We start from the raw sequence: 14,108 nt of genomic DNA on the forward strand, positions 1-14,108 counted from the left end.
CACACCAGGTGTGTGCGTAGTTTGCAGTGCATTCGCACCATTCCCATCCCTGTCCCCGTCCCCGTCCCGACTTGTCCCGACTTTGCTCGACTGCCGCTCGCTGCCGCTCGGGTCGTGGTCCATATGACAGCGCAAGCACGACAAACGTCTGCGGGACGAGACGAGACGAGACGACTAAGGAATAAATTCGTGATTACAAAAAATTGGAACTCTACACTCCTACACAAAAATAGGCGGTGACGTGTTTCAGAAATCACCTGCCGATTCGTACTGTTTTGTCGTTTTCAAAGTCTTCTTGGCAAACTTGGTTAGCACATTCTCCCTCAAACTGAGTTAATTACTGCATTTTCGTACCATTACAGTAGTGTAAAAGGCTTAAGGAAGCATCTTTGTCACAACAGAAAGGTAGTTTGAAAATTGGGCTGGCAGGGGTAGCGACATAATAACAAAAAAAAAATGGAAGGCAGCCAACAGCACCCGGGTTTCCCAGGCGGTCACCCATCCAAGTACTAACCGGGCCCGATGATGCTTAACTTCGGTGATCGGACGAGAACCGGTGTATTCATCATGGTATGGCCGTTGGCGCTCATCTAATGTAGGAGCACGGCAGAATCCGCGTTCGGCTTTTCTCCCAACACACAAAATGTTAGTTTTCGACCGCATTTGACGAAAGCACTTCCTTCCGCAACAGCCAGTTCCTCGAGGACGGCGCGGGGGGCGCGCCCGGCGTCCCAGCAGAGCGACGGCCGAATTAGCGGGCGCACCGCCGCGTGTGTGAGACGCACTGCTGCTCGTTGCACCTCCTGTCATTCGCTGCGCGCGTGCAGCCTTCGACACTAGCGGAGGACGCATCTTGTCCCTGGTGTCCAGCGGAGGGCCTGTGCGTGGTGTGGCAGTGTCGTGCTGGAGGGCGCCACTGGTAGCATGTGGGCTTCCTCGCCTCGCCTCGCCTCGCGTCGCCTCGCCTCGCCTCACACCAGGTGTGTGCGTAGTTTGCAGTGCATTCGCACCATTCCCATCCCTGTCCCCGTCCCCGTCCCGACTTGTCCCGACTTTGCTCGACTGCCGCTCGCTGCCGCTCGGGTCGTGGTCCATATGACAGCGCAAGCACGACAAACGTCTGCGGGACGAGACGAGACGAGACGACTAAGGAATAAATTCGTGATTACAAAAAATTGGAACTCTACACTCCTACACAAAAATAGGCGGTGACGTGTTTCAGAAATCACCTGCCGATTCGTACTGTTTTGTCGTTTTCAAAGTCTTCTTGGCAAACTTGGTTAGCACATTCTCCCTCAAACTGAGTTAATTACTGCATTTTCGTACCATTACAGTAGTGTAAAAGGCTTAAGGAAGCATCTTTGTCACAACAGAAAGGTAGTTTGAAAATTGGGCTGGCAGGGGTAGCGACATAATAACAAAAAAAAATGGAAGGCAGCCAACAGCACCCGGGTTTCCCAGGCGGTCACCCATCCAAGTACTAACCGGGCCCGATGATGCTTAACTTCGGTGATCGGACGAGAACCGGTGTATTCATCATGGTATGGCCGTTGGCGCTCATCTAATGTAGGAGCACGGCAGAATCCGCGTTCGGCTTTTCTCCCAACACACAAAATGTTAGTTTTCGACCGCATTTGACGAAAGCACTTCCTTCCGCAACAGCCAGTTCCTCGAGGACGGCGCGGGGGGCGCGCCCGGCGTCCCAGCAGAGCGACGGCCGAATTAGCGGGCGCACCGCCGCGTGTGTGACACGCACTGCTGCTCGTTGCACCTCCTGTCATTCGCTGCGCGCGTGCAGCCTTCGACACTAGCGGAGGACGCATCTTGTCCCTGGTGTCCAGCGGAGGGCCTGTGCGTGGTGTGGCAGTGTCGTGCTGGAGGGCGCCACTGGTAGCATGTGGGCTTCCTCGCCTCGCCTCGCCTCGCGTCGCCTCGCCTCGCCTCACACCAGGTGTGTGCGTAGTTTGCAGTGCATTCGCACCATTCCCATCCCTGTCCCCGTCCCCGTCCCGACTTGTCCCGACTTTGCTCGACTGCCGCTCGCTGCCGCTCGGGTCGTGGTCCATATGACAGCGCAAGCACGACAAACGTCTGCGGGACGAGACGAGACGAGACGACTAAGGAATAAATTCGTGATTACAAAAAATTGGAACTCTACACTCCTACACAAAAATAGGCGGTGACGTGTTTCAGAAATCACCTGCCGATTCGTACTGTTTTGTCGTTTTCAAAGTCTTCTTGGCAAACTTGGTTAGCACATTCTCCCTCAAACTGAGTTAATTACTGCATTTTCGTACCATTACAGTAGTGTAAAAGGCTTAAGGAAGCATCTTTGTCACAACAGAAAGGTAGTTTGAAAATTGGGCTGGCAGGGGTAGCGACATAATAACAAAAAAAAAATGGAAGGCAGCCAACAGCACCCGGGTTTCCCAGGCGGTCACCCATCCAAGTACTAACCGGGCCCGATGATGCTTAACTTCGGTGATCGGACGAGAACCGGTGTATTCATCATGGTATGGCCGTTGGCGCTCATCTAATGTAGGAGCACGGCAGAATCCGCGTTCGGCTTTTCTCCCAACACACAAAATGTTAGTTTTCGACCGCATTTGACGAAAGCACTTCCTTCCGCAACAGCCAGTTCCTCGAGGACGGCGCGGGGGGCGCGCCCGGCGTCCCAGCAGAGCGACGGCCGAATTAGCGGGCGCACCGCCGCGTGTGTGACACGCACTGCTGCTCGTTGCACCTCCTGTCATTCGCTGCGCGCGTGCAGCCTTCGACACTAGCGGAGGACGCATCTTGTCCCTGGTGTCCAGCGGAGGGCCTGTGCGTGGTGTGGCAGTGTCGTGCTGGAGGGCGCCACTGGTAGCATGTGGGCTTCCTCGCCTCGCCTCGCCTCGCGTCGCCTCGCCTCGCCTCACACCAGGTGTGTGCGTAGTTTGCAGTGCATTCGCACCATTCCCATCCCTGTCCCCGTCCCCGTCCCGACTTGTCCCGACTTTGCTCGACTGCCGCTCGCTGCCGCTCGGGTCGTGGTCCATATGACAGCGCAAGCACGACAAACGTCTGCGGGACGAGACGAGACGAGACGACTAAGGAATAAATTCGTGATTACAAAAAATTGGAACTCTACACTCCTACACAAAAATAGGCGGTGACGTGTTTCAGAAATCACCTGCCGATTCGTACTGTTTTGTCGTTTTCAAAGTCTTCTTGGCAAACTTGGTTAGCACATTCTCCCTCAAACTGAGTTAATTACTGCATTTTCGTACCATTACAGTAGTGTAAAAGGCTTAAGGAAGCATCTTTGTCACAACAGAAAGGTAGTTTGAAAATTGGGCTGGCAGGGGTAGCGACATAATAACAAAAAAAAATGGAAGGCAGCCAACAGCACCCGGGTTTCCCAGGCGGTCACCCATCCAAGTACTAACCGGGCCCGATGATGCTTAACTTCGGTGATCGGACGAGAACCGGTGTATTCATCATGGTATGGCCGTTGGCGCTCATCTAATGTAGGAGCACGGCAGAATCCGCGTTCGGCTTTTCTCCCAACACACAAAATGTTAGTTTTCGACCGCATTTGACGAAAGCACTTCCTTCCGCAACAGCCAGTTCCTCGAGGACGGCGCGGGGGGCGCGCCCGGCGTCCCAGCAGAGCGACGGCCGAATTAGCGGGCGCACCGCCGCGTGTGTGACACGCACTGCTGCTCGTTGCACCTCCTGTCATTCGCTGCGCGCGTGCAGCCTTCGACACTAGCGGAGGACGCATCTTGTCCCTGGTGTCCAGCGGAGGGCCTGTGCGTGGTGTGGCAGTGTCGTGCTGGAGGGCGCCACTGGTAGCATGTGGGCTTCCTCGCCTCGCCTCGCCTCGCGTCGCCTCGCCTCGCCTCACACCAGGTGTGTGCGTAGTTTGCAGTGCATTCGCACCATTCCCATCCCTGTCCCCGTCCCCGTCCCGACTTGTCCCGACTTTGCTCGACTGCCGCTCGCTGCCGCTCGGGTCGTGGTCCATATGACAGCGCAAGCACGACAAACGTCTGCGGGACGAGACGAGACGAGACGACTAAGGAATAAATTCGTGATTACAAAAAATTGGAACTCTACACTCCTACACAAAAATAGGCGGTGACGTGTTTCAGAAATCACCTGCCGATTCGTACTGTTTTGTCGTTTTCAAAGTCTTCTTGGCAAACTTGGTTAGCACATTCTCCCTCAAACTGAGTTAATTACTGCATTTTCGTACCATTACAGTAGTGTAAAAGGCTTAAGGAAGCATCTTTGTCACAACAGAAAGGTAGTTTGAAAATTGGGCTGGCAGGGGTAGCGACATAATAACAAAAAAAAAATGGAAGGCAGCCAACAGCACCCGGGTTTCCCAGGCGGTCACCCATCCAAGTACTAACCGGGCCCGATGATGCTTAACTTCGGTGATCGGACGAGAACCGGTGTATTCATCATGGTATGGCCGTTGGCGCTCATCTAATGTAGGAGCACGGCAGAATCCGCGTTCGGCTTTTCTCCCAACACACAAAATGTTAGTTTTCGACCGCATTTGACGAAAGCACTTCCTTCCGCAACAGCCAGTTCCTCGAGGACGGCGCGGGGGGCGCGCCCGGCGTCCCAGCAGAGCGACGGCCGAATTAGCGGGCGCACCGCCGCGTGTGTGAGACGCACTGCTGCTCGTTGCACCTCCTGTCATTCGCTGCGCGCGTGCAGCCTTCGACACTAGCGGAGGACGCATCTTGTCCCTGGTGTCCAGCGGAGGGCCTGTGCGTGGTGTGGCAGTGTCGTGCTGGAGGGCGCCACTGGTAGCATGTGGGCTTCCTCGCCTCGCCTCGCCTCGCGTCGCCTCGCCTCGCCTCACACCAGGTGTGTGCGTAGTTTGCAGTGCATTCGCACCATTCCCATCCCTGTCCCCGTCCCCGTCCCGACTTGTCCCGACTTTGCTCGACTGCCGCTCGCTGCCGCTCGGGTCGTGGTCCATATGACAGCGCAAGCACGACAAACGTCTGCGGGACGAGACGAGACGAGACGACTAAGGAATAAATTCGTGATTACAAAAAATTGGAACTCTACACTCCTACACAAAAATAGGCGGTGACGTGTTTCAGAAATCACCTGCCGATTCGTACTGTTTTGTCGTTTTCAAAGTCTTCTTGGCAAACTTGGTTAGCACATTCTCCCTCAAACTGAGTTAATTACTGCATTTTCGTACCATTACAGTAGTGTAAAAGGCTTAAGGAAGCATCTTTGTCACAACAGAAAGGTAGTTTGAAAATTGGGCTGGCAGGGGTAGCGACATAATAACAAAAAAAAAATGGAAGGCAGCCAACAGCACCCGGGTTTCCCAGGCGGTCACCCATCCAAGTACTAACCGGGCCCGATGATGCTTAACTTCGGTGATCGGACGAGAACCGGTGTATTCATCATGGTATGGCCGTTGGCGCTCATCTAATGTAGGAGCACGGCAGAATCCGCGTTCGGCTTTTCTCCCAACACACAAAATGTTAGTTTTCGACCGCATTTGACGAAAGCACTTCCTTCCGCAACAGCCAGTTCCTCGAGGACGGCGCGGGGGGCGCGCCCGGCGTCCCAGCAGAGCGACGGCCGAATTAGCGGGCGCACCGCCGCGTGTGTGAGACGCACTGCTGCTCGTTGCACCTCCTGTCATTCGCTGCGCGCGTGCAGCCTTCGACACTAGCGGAGGACGCATCTTGTCCCTGGTGTCCAGCGGAGGGCCTGTGCGTGGTGTGGCAGTGTCGTGCTGGAGGGCGCCACTGGTAGCATGTGGGCTTCCTCGCCTCGCCTCGCCTCGCGTCGCCTCGCCTCGCCTCACACCAGGTGTGTGCGTAGTTTGCAGTGCATTCGCACCATTCCCATCCCTGTCCCCGTCCCCGTCCCGACTTGTCCCGACTTTGCTCGACTGCCGCTCGCTGCCGCTCGGGTCGTGGTCCATATGACAGCGCAAGCACGACAAACGTCTGCGGGACGAGACGAGACGAGACGACTAAGGAATAAATTCGTGATTACAAAAAATTGGAACTCTACACTCCTACACAAAAATAGGCGGTGACGTGTTTCAGAAATCACCTGCCGATTCGTACTGTTTTGTCGTTTTCAAAGTCTTCTTGGCAAACTTGGTTAGCACATTCTCCCTCAAACTGAGTTAATTACTGCATTTTCGTACCATTACAGTAGTGTAAAAGGCTTAAGGAAGCATCTTTGTCACAACAGAAAGGTAGTTTGAAAATTGGGCTGGCAGGGGTAGCGACATAATAACAAAAAAAAAATGGAAGGCAGCCAACAGCACCCGGGTTTCCCAGGCGGTCACCCATCCAAGTACTAACCGGGCCCGATGATGCTTAACTTCGGTGATCGGACGAGAACCGGTGTATTCATCATGGTATGGCCGTTGGCGCTCATCTAATGTAGGAGCACGGCAGAATCCGCGTTCGGCTTTTCTCCCAACACACAAAATGTTAGTTTTCGACCGCATTTGACGAAAGCACTTCCTTCCGCAACAGCCAGTTCCTCGAGGACGGCGCGGGGGGCGCGCCCGGCGTCCCAGCAGAGCGACGGCCGAATTAGCGGGCGCACCGCCGCGTGTGTGACACGCACTGCTGCTCGTTGCACCTCCTGTCATTCGCTGCGCGCGTGCAGCCTTCGACACTAGCGGAGGACGCATCTTGTCCCTGGTGTCCAGCGGAGGGCCTGTGCGTGGTGTGGCAGTGTCGTGCTGGAGGGCGCCACTGGTAGCATGTGGGCTTCCTCGCCTCGCCTCGCCTCGCGTCGCCTCGCCTCGCCTCACACCAGGTGTGTGCGTAGTTTGCAGTGCATTCGCACCATTCCCATCCCTGTCCCCGTCCCCGTCCCGACTTGTCCCGACTTTGCTCGACTGCCGCTCGCTGCCGCTCGGGTCGTGGTCCATATGACAGCGCAAGCACGACAAACGTCTGCGGGACGAGACGAGACGAGACGACTAAGGAATAAATTCGTGATTACAAAAAATTGGAACTCTACACTCCTACACAAAAATAGGCGGTGACGTGTTTCAGAAATCACCTGCCGATTCGTACTGTTTTGTCGTTTTCAAAGTCTTCTTGGCAAACTTGGTTAGCACATTCTCCCTCAAACTGAGTTAATTACTGCATTTTCGTACCATTACAGTAGTGTAAAAGGCTTAAGGAAGCATCTTTGTCACAACAGAAAGGTAGTTTGAAAATTGGGCTGGCAGGGGTAGCGACATAATAACAAAAAAAAATGGAAGGCAGCCAACAGCACCCGGGTTTCCCAGGCGGTCACCCATCCAAGTACTAACCGGGCCCGATGATGCTTAACTTCGGTGATCGGACGAGAACCGGTGTATTCATCATGGTATGGCCGTTGGCGCTCATCTAATGTAGGAGCACGGCAGAATCCGCGTTCGGCTTTTCTCCCAACACACAAAATGTTAGTTTTCGACCGCATTTGACGAAAGCACTTCCTTCCGCAACAGCCAGTTCCTCGAGGACGGCGCGGGGGGCGCGCCCGGCGTCCCAGCAGAGCGACGGCCGAATTAGCGGGCGCACCGCCGCGTGTGTGACACGCACTGCTGCTCGTTGCACCTCCTGTCATTCGCTGCGCGCGTGCAGCCTTCGACACTAGCGGAGGACGCATCTTGTCCCTGGTGTCCAGCGGAGGGCCTGTGCGTGGTGTGGCAGTGTCGTGCTGGAGGGCGCCACTGGTAGCATGTGGGCTTCCTCGCCTCGCCTCGCCTCGCGTCGCCTCGCCTCGCCTCACACCAGGTGTGTGCGTAGTTTGCAGTGCATTCGCACCATTCCCATCCCTGTCCCCGTCCCCGTCCCGACTTGTCCCGACTTTGCTCGACTGCCGCTCGCTGCCGCTCGGGTCGTGGTCCATATGACAGCGCAAGCACGACAAACGTCTGCGGGACGAGACGAGACGAGACGACTAAGGAATAAATTCGTGATTACAAAAAATTGGAACTCTACACTCCTACACAAAAATAGGCGGTGACGTGTTTCAGAAATCACCTGCCGATTCGTACTGTTTTGTCGTTTTCAAAGTCTTCTTGGCAAACTTGGTTAGCACATTCTCCCTCAAACTGAGTTAATTACTGCATTTTCGTACCATTACAGTAGTGTAAAAGGCTTAAGGAAGCATCTTTGTCACAACAGAAAGGTAGTTTGAAAATTGGGCTGGCAGGGGTAGCGACATAATAACAAAAAAAAAATGGAAGGCAGCCAACAGCACCCGGGTTTCCCAGGCGGTCACCCATCCAAGTACTAACCGGGCCCGATGATGCTTAACTTCGGTGATCGGACGAGAACCGGTGTATTCATCATGGTATGGCCGTTGGCGCTCATCTAATGTAGGAGCACGGCAGAATCCGCGTTCGGCTTTTCTCCCAACACACAAAATGTTAGTTTTCGACCGCATTTGACGAAAGCACTTCCTTCCGCAACAGCCAGTTCCTCGAGGACGGCGCGGGGGGCGCGCCCGGCGTCCCAGCAGAGCGACGGCCGAATTAGCGGGCGCACCGCCGCGTGTGTGAGACGCACTGCTGCTCGTTGCACCTCCTGTCATTCGCTGCGCGCGTGCAGCCTTCGACACTAGCGGAGGACGCATCTTGTCCCTGGTGTCCAGCGGAGGGCCTGTGCGTGGTGTGGCAGTGTCGTGCTGGAGGGCGCCACTGGTAGCATGTGGGCTTCCTCGCCTCGCCTCGCCTCGCGTCGCCTCGCCTCGCCTCACACCAGGTGTGTGCGTAGTTTGCAGTGCATTCGCACCATTCCCATCCCTGTCCCCGTCCCCGTCCCGACTTGTCCCGACTTTGCTCGACTGCCGCTCGCTGCCGCTCGGGTCGTGGTCCATATGACAGCGCAAGCACGACAAACGTCTGCGGGACGAGACGAGACGAGACGACTAAGGAATAAATTCGTGATTACAAAAAATTGGAACTCTACACTCCTACACAAAAATAGGCGGTGACGTGTTTCAGAAATCACCTGCCGATTCGTACTGTTTTGTCGTTTTCAAAGTCTTCTTGGCAAACTTGGTTAGCACATTCTCCCTCAAACTGAGTTAATTACTGCATTTTCGTACCATTACAGTAGTGTAAAAGGCTTAAGGAAGCATCTTTGTCACAACAGAAAGGTAGTTTGAAAATTGGGCTGGCAGGGGTAGCGACATAATAACAAAAAAAAAATGGAAGGCAGCCAACAGCACCCGGGTTTCCCAGGCGGTCACCCATCCAAGTACTAACCGGGCCCGATGATGCTTAACTTCGGTGATCGGACGAGAACCGGTGTATTCATCATGGTATGGCCGTTGGCGCTCATCTAATGTAGGAGCACGGCAGAATCCGCGTTCGGCTTTTCTCCCAACACACAAAATGTTAGTTTTCGACCGCATTTGACGAAAGCACTTCCTTCCGCAACAGCCAGTTCCTCGAGGACGGCGCGGGGGGCGCGCCCGGCGTCCCAGCAGAGCGACGGCCGAATTAGCGGGCGCACCGCCGCGTGTGTGAGACGCACTGCTGCTCGTTGCACCTCCTGTCATTCGCTGCGCGCGTGCAGCCTTCGACACTAGCGGAGGACGCATCTTGTCCCTGGTGTCCAGCGGAGGGCCTGTGCGTGGTGTGGCAGTGTCGTGCTGGAGGGCGCCACTGGTAGCATGTGGGCTTCCTCGCCTCGCCTCGCCTCGCGTCGCCTCGCCTCGCCTCACACCAGGTGTGTGCGTAGTTTGCAGTGCATTCGCACCATTCCCATCCCTGTCCCCGTCCCCGTCCCGACTTGTCCCGACTTTGCTCGACTGCCGCTCGCTGCCGCTCGGGTCGTGGTCCATATGACAGCGCAAGCACGACAAACGTCTGCGGGACGAGACGAGACGAGACGACTAAGGAATAAATTCGTGATTACAAAAAATTGGAACTCTACACTCCTACACAAAAATAGGCGGTGACGTGTTTCAGAAATCACCTGCCGATTCGTACTGTTTTGTCGTTTTCAAAGTCTTCTTGGCAAACTTGGTTAGCACATTCTCCCTCAAACTGAGTTAATTACTGCATTTTCGTACCATTACAGTAGTGTAAAAGGCTTAAGGAAGCATCTTTGTCACAACAGAAAGGTAGTTTGAAAATTGGGCTGGCAGGGGTAGCGACATAATAACAAAAAAAAAATGGAAGGCAGCCAACAGCACCCGGGTTTCCCAGGCGGTCACCCATCCAAGTACTAACCGGGCCCGATGATGCTTAACTTCGGTGATCGGACGAGAACCGGTGTATTCATCATGGTATGGCCGTTGGCGCTCATCTAATGTAGGAGCACGGCAGAATCCGCGTTCGGCTTTTCTCCCAACACACAAAATGTTAGTTTTCGACCGCATTTGACGAAAGCACTTCCTTCCGCAACAGCCAGTTCCTCGAGGACGGCGCGGGGGGCGCGCCCGGCGTCCCAGCAGAGCGACGGCCGAATTAGCGGGCGCACCGCCGCGTGTGTGACACGCACTGCTGCTCGTTGCACCTCCTGTCATTCGCTGCGCGCGTGCAGCCTTCGACACTAGCGGAGGACGCATCTTGTCCCTGGTGTCCAGCGGAGGGCCTGTGCGTGGTGTGGCAGTGTCGTGCTGGAGGGCGCCACTGGTAGCATGTGGGCTTCCTCGCCTCGCCTCGCCTCGCGTCGCCTCGCCTCGCCTCACACCAGGTGTGTGCGTAGTTTGCAGTGCATTCGCACCATTCCCATCCCTGTCCCCGTCCCCGTCCCGACTTGTCCCGACTTTGCTCGACTGCCGCTCGCTGCCGCTCGGGTCGTGGTCCATATGACAGCGCAAGCACGACAAACGTCTGCGGGACGAGACGAGACGAGACGACTAAGGAATAAATTCGTGATTACAAAAAATTGGAACTCTACACTCCTACACAAAAATAGGCGGTGACGTGTTTCAGAAATCACCTGCCGATTCGTACTGTTTTGTCGTTTTCAAAGTCTTCTTGGCAAACTTGGTTAGCACATTCTCCCTCAAACTGAGTTAATTACTGCATTTTCGTACCATTACAGTAGTGTAAAAGGCTTAAGGAAGCATCTTTGTCACAACAGAAAGGTAGTTTGAAAATTGGGCTGGCAGGGGTAGCGACATAATAACAAAAAAAAAATGGAAGGCAGCCAACAGCACCCGGGTTTCCCAGGCGGTCACCCATCCAAGTACTAACCGGGCCCGATGATGCTTAACTTCGGTGATCGGACGAGAACCGGTGTATTCATCATGGTATGGCCGTTGGCGCTCATCTAATGTAGGAGCACGGCAGAATCCGCGTTCGGCTTTTCTCCCAACACACAAAATGTTAGTTTTCGACCGCATTTGACGAAAGCACTTCCTTCCGCAACAGCCAGTTCCTCGAGGACGGCGCGGGGGGCGCGCCCGGCGTCCCAGCAGAGCGACGGCCGAATTAGCGGGCGCACCGCCGCGTGTGTGACACGCACTGCTGCTCGTTGCACCTCCTGTCATTCGCTGCGCGCGTGCAGCCTTCGACACTAGCGGAGGACGCATCTTGTCCCTGGTGTCCAGCGGAGGGCCTGTGCGTGGTGTGGCAGTGTCGTGCTGGAGGGCGCCACTGGTAGCATGTGGGCTTCCTCGCCTCGCCTCGCCTCGCGTCGCCTCGCCTCGCCTCACACCAGGTGTGTGCGTAGTTTGCAGTGCATTCGCACCATTCCCATCCCTGTCCCCGTCCCCGTCCCGACTTGTCCCGACTTTGCTCGACTGCCGCTCGCTGCCGCTCGGGTCGTGGTCCATATGACAGCGCAAGCACGACAAACGTCTGCGGGACGAGACGAGACGAGACGACTAAGGAATAAATTCGTGATTACAAAAAATTGGAACTCTACACTCCTACACAAAAATAGGCGGTGACGTGTTTCAGAAATCACCTGCCGATTCGTACTGTTTTGTCGTTTTCAAAGTCTTCTTGGCAAACTTGGTTAGCACATTCTCCCTCAAACTGAGTTAATTACTGCATTTTCGTACCATTACAGTAGTGTAAAAGGCTTAAGGAAGCATCTTTGTCACAACAGAAAGGTAGTTTGAAAATTGGGCTGGCAGGGGTAGCGACATAATAACAAAAAAAAATGGAAGGCAGCCAACAGCACCCGGGTTTCCCAGGCGGTCACCCATCCAAGTACTAACCGGGCCCGATGATGCTTAACTTCGGTGATCGGACGAGAACCGGTGTATTCATCATGGTATGGCCGTTGGCGCTCATCTAATGTAGGAGCACGGCAGAATCCGCGTTCGGCTTTTCTCCCAACACACAAAATGTTAGTTTTCGACCGCATTTGACGAAAGCACTTCCTTCCGCAACAGCCAGTTCCTCGAGGACGGCGCGGGGGGCGCGCCCGGCGTCCCAGCAGAGCGACGGCCGAATTAGCGGGCGCACCGCCGCGTGTGTGACACGCACTGCTGCTCGTTGCACCTCCTGTCATTCGCTGCGCGCGTGCAGCCTTCGACACTAGCGGAGGACGCATCTTGTCCCTGGTGTCCAGCGGAGGGCCTGTGCGTGGTGTGGCAGTGTCGTGCTGGAGGGCGCCACTGGTAGCATGTGGGCTTCCTCGCCTCGCCTCGCCTCGCGTCGCCTCGCCTCGCCTCACACCAGGTGTGTGCGTAGTTTGCAGTGCATTCGCACCATTCCCATCCCTGTCCCCGTCCCCGTCCCGACTTGTCCCGACTTTGCTCGACTGCCGCTCGCTGCCGCTCGGGTCGTGGTCCATATGACAGCGCAAGCACGATGCTCGACTGCCGCTCGCTGCCGCTCGGGTCGTGGTCCATATGACAGCGCAAGCACGACAAACGTCTGCGGGACGAGACGAGACGAGACGACTAAGGAATAAATTCGTGATTACAAAAAATTGGAACTCTACACTCCTACACAAAAATAGGCGGTGACGTGTTTCAGAAATCACCTGCCGATTCGTACTGTTTTGTCGTTTTCAAAGTCTTCTTGGCAAACTTGGTTAGCACATTCTCCCTCAAACTGAGTTAATTACTGCATTTTCGTACCATTACAGTAGTGTAAAAGGCTTAAGGAAGCATCTTTGTCACAACAGAAAGGTAGTTTGAAAATTGGGCTGGCAGGGGTAGCGACATAATAACAAAAAAAAATGGAAGGCAGCCAACAGCACCCGGGTTTCCCAGGCGGTCACCCATCCAAGTACTAACCGGGCCCGATGATGCTTAACTTCGGTGATCGGACGAGAACCGGTGTATTCATCATGGTATGGCCGTTGGCGCTCATCTAATGTAGGAGCACGGCAGAATCCGCGTTCGGCTTTTCTCCCAACACACAAAATGTTAGTTTTCGACCGCATTTGACGAAAGCACTTCCTTCCGCAACAGCCAGTTCCTCGAGGACGGCGCGGGGGGCGCGCCCGGCGTCCCAGCAGAGCGACGGCCGAATTAGCGGGCGCACCGCCGCGTGTGTGACACGCACTGCTGCTCGTTGCACCTCCTGTCATTCGCTGCGCGCGTGCAGCCTTCGACACTAGCGGAGGACGCATCTTGTCCCTGGTGTCCAGCGGAGGGCCTGTGCGTGGTGTGGCAGTGTCGTGCTGGAGGGCGCCACTGGTAGCATGTGGGCTTCCTCGCCTCGCCTCGCCTCGCGTCGCCTCGCCTCGCCTCACACCAGGTGTGTGCGTAGTTTGCAGTGCATTCGCACCATTCCCATCCCTGTCCCCGTCCCCGTCCCGACTTGTCCCGACTTTGCTCGACTGCCGCTCGCTGCCGCTCGGGTCGTGGTCCATATGACAGCGCAAGCACGACAAACGTCTGCGGGACGAGACGAGACGAGACGACTAAGGAATAAATTCGTGATTACAAAAAATTGGAACTCTACACTCCTACACAAAAATAGGCGGTGACGTGTTTCAGAAATCACCTGCCGATTCGTACTGTTTTGTCGTTTTCAAAGTCTTCTTGGCAAACTTGGTTAGCACATTCTCCCTCAAACTGAGTTAATTACTGCATTTTCGTACCATTACAGTAGTGTAAAAGGCTTAAGGAAGCATCTTTGTCACAACAGAAAGGTAGTTTGAAAATTGGGCTGGCAGGGGTAGCGACATAATAAC

At 55.1% G+C, this 14,108-nt stretch overlaps 14 non-coding genes across 14 annotated transcripts; all 14 read right to left on the reverse strand.

The window, feature by feature from the left end:
- Window positions 1-465: 465 nt before the first annotated feature.
- LOC126231993 (5S ribosomal RNA) lies at window positions 466-584 on the reverse strand. The gene has a single exon (XR_007544555.1). It is a non-coding gene; the product is annotated as a 5S ribosomal RNA (ribosomal RNA).
- Window positions 585-1,436: 852 nt separating this feature from the next.
- On the reverse strand, window positions 1,437-1,555 carry LOC126231994 (5S ribosomal RNA). The gene has a single exon (XR_007544556.1). It is a non-coding gene; the product is annotated as a 5S ribosomal RNA (ribosomal RNA).
- Window positions 1,556-2,408: 853 nt separating this feature from the next.
- Window positions 2,409-2,527, reverse strand: LOC126231995 (5S ribosomal RNA). Its single transcript, XR_007544557.1, has one exon. It is a non-coding gene; the product is annotated as a 5S ribosomal RNA (ribosomal RNA).
- Window positions 2,528-3,379: 852 nt separating this feature from the next.
- Window positions 3,380-3,498, reverse strand: LOC126231996 (5S ribosomal RNA). Its single transcript, XR_007544558.1, has one exon. It is a non-coding gene; the product is annotated as a 5S ribosomal RNA (ribosomal RNA).
- Window positions 3,499-4,351: 853 nt separating this feature from the next.
- Window positions 4,352-4,470, reverse strand: LOC126231998 (5S ribosomal RNA). Its single transcript, XR_007544559.1, has one exon. It is a non-coding gene; the product is annotated as a 5S ribosomal RNA (ribosomal RNA).
- An 853-nt stretch (window positions 4,471-5,323) lies between these two features.
- On the reverse strand, window positions 5,324-5,442 carry LOC126231999 (5S ribosomal RNA). The gene has a single exon (XR_007544560.1). It is a non-coding gene; the product is annotated as a 5S ribosomal RNA (ribosomal RNA).
- Window positions 5,443-6,295: 853 nt separating this feature from the next.
- On the reverse strand, window positions 6,296-6,414 carry LOC126232000 (5S ribosomal RNA). Its single transcript, XR_007544561.1, has one exon. It is a non-coding gene; the product is annotated as a 5S ribosomal RNA (ribosomal RNA).
- Window positions 6,415-7,266: 852 nt separating this feature from the next.
- Window positions 7,267-7,385, reverse strand: LOC126232001 (5S ribosomal RNA). Its single transcript, XR_007544562.1, has one exon. It is a non-coding gene; the product is annotated as a 5S ribosomal RNA (ribosomal RNA).
- Window positions 7,386-8,238: 853 nt separating this feature from the next.
- Window positions 8,239-8,357, reverse strand: LOC126232002 (5S ribosomal RNA). The gene has a single exon (XR_007544563.1). It is a non-coding gene; the product is annotated as a 5S ribosomal RNA (ribosomal RNA).
- Window positions 8,358-9,210: 853 nt separating this feature from the next.
- Window positions 9,211-9,329, reverse strand: LOC126232004 (5S ribosomal RNA). The gene has a single exon (XR_007544565.1). It is a non-coding gene; the product is annotated as a 5S ribosomal RNA (ribosomal RNA).
- Window positions 9,330-10,182: 853 nt separating this feature from the next.
- On the reverse strand, window positions 10,183-10,301 carry LOC126232005 (5S ribosomal RNA). Its single transcript, XR_007544566.1, has one exon. It is a non-coding gene; the product is annotated as a 5S ribosomal RNA (ribosomal RNA).
- An 853-nt stretch (window positions 10,302-11,154) lies between these two features.
- LOC126232006 (5S ribosomal RNA) lies at window positions 11,155-11,273 on the reverse strand. Its single transcript, XR_007544567.1, has one exon. It is a non-coding gene; the product is annotated as a 5S ribosomal RNA (ribosomal RNA).
- Window positions 11,274-12,125: 852 nt separating this feature from the next.
- LOC126232007 (5S ribosomal RNA) lies at window positions 12,126-12,244 on the reverse strand. The gene has a single exon (XR_007544568.1). It is a non-coding gene; the product is annotated as a 5S ribosomal RNA (ribosomal RNA).
- A 910-nt stretch (window positions 12,245-13,154) lies between these two features.
- On the reverse strand, window positions 13,155-13,273 carry LOC126232009 (5S ribosomal RNA). Its single transcript, XR_007544569.1, has one exon. It is a non-coding gene; the product is annotated as a 5S ribosomal RNA (ribosomal RNA).
- Between the last annotated feature and the right edge of the window lie 835 nt (window positions 13,274-14,108).

The sequence above is a fragment of the Schistocerca nitens genome, unplaced genomic scaffold (assembly GCF_023898315.1).
Source record: "Schistocerca nitens isolate TAMUIC-IGC-003100 unplaced genomic scaffold, iqSchNite1.1 HiC_scaffold_422, whole genome shotgun sequence".
Classification (NCBI taxonomy): Eukaryota; Metazoa; Arthropoda; class Insecta; order Orthoptera; family Acrididae; genus Schistocerca; species Schistocerca nitens.